The following is a 1,469-nucleotide window of genomic DNA, read 5'->3' on the forward strand; positions in this document are numbered from 1 at the left end:
ATTTTTTAAATAGATGTGGTGCAAATGTTTTTAAATCGCCTGAGTCAAACGGTTTATTTAGGGCTTTTTATCGTAATTACTGGTCAGTGGTTGGCCCTGATGTGATGCAATGCTCCCTTGCGATTATGAGTAAGTAAGTTTTCCTGAGCAGATAAATGATACTTTGATAGTCTTAATTCCCAAAATCAAACATCCGAAGCAAATCTCTGAATCCACCCTAATTTTCCTATGCAACGTTATTTATAAGATTGTTTTAAAGGATATTGTGAATAGAATGAAGTTTATACTGGCTAGGGTCATATCCCCAACTCAGAGTGTTTTCATTTCAAATAAAAGTGTTGTTGATAATGCCATTTTGAGGTATGAAATTCTCTAAATAGTCGTCGGTCTGGTAGCGTTGGTCGGGCCACTTTAAAACTTGATATGAGCAAGGCGCTTATGATTAGGTGGAATGACCCTTTATTGAAGAGGTGATGCTTATATTAAGCTTTGCTACTCAGTAGGTTGAATTAATTAAAGTCTCTATTTCCACGGTACTCCTTCAATCTGAATGGGGAATAGTTTGGGGATATTATTCCTCATATAGGTTTGCGACAAAGTGACCCACTTTCACCCTATCTTATAAAGATTTGTGAAACCATGCAAAAGCGCGATCGGGTCCCAATTTCAATTTTCCTTTTACAAAAACGTAAAATTACAGAGATGGAAATATTATGCATTTGAAAAAATAAAGCATATGCTTTAAACGGAGATAAGAGGGGGAAATAGGTTAAGCTAACACTTACTCTTGAAATGACGTATTCTTCACGAATCCTCTCCAAATGGTCAAGAATTCTCCTTGGCAAACGACCACAAAAAACACTGTGTCCCAAAGACCAATTTCTTGGACACCACCCGAATGAAAATCTTGATAATCGCTTTTGGGATGAGAATCCATAGGAGTTGCGGGCTCTGTATTAATTTTTTGGGAGAAGGGATTGAGACACTTTTTTTTTTTTAGAGAGAGAACTTTTTCTCAGAGATTGATTGGGGAAGCAGAATCACCAACTCTTTATGTTGGAAGTGAGGATGAAGACAAGACCCAGTAACTCCCCACCCCACCAGTGAAGAGAAAATGGAGTTATTTTCATAACTCCCCTTTTTAATTTAATTCAAAAATCAAATTTAATTTAATATATCATAATTATATGATAACTAACTTATCATATAATATACATTATGCTATAGGTTATATCTAATATAACATATAACTTATAATTTATATTATATCAAATATAATATAACTTATAGTTTGAAATTCTCTCAATAATCAATGGTATTTAATATAAATCAAATTCATATTAAATTTATTTATGTGAATCTAATTCATATAAATAATATTTGAATCATATTCAAATATTTATTCCTCTTAAAATAAACTTTATATTATTATGTATCAAATGCATTATATTAATTATATCATATATAAT

Source organism: Benincasa hispida, chromosome 11 (assembly GCF_009727055.1).
Source record: "Benincasa hispida cultivar B227 chromosome 11, ASM972705v1, whole genome shotgun sequence".
Classification (NCBI taxonomy): domain Eukaryota; kingdom Viridiplantae; phylum Streptophyta; class Magnoliopsida; order Cucurbitales; family Cucurbitaceae; genus Benincasa; species Benincasa hispida.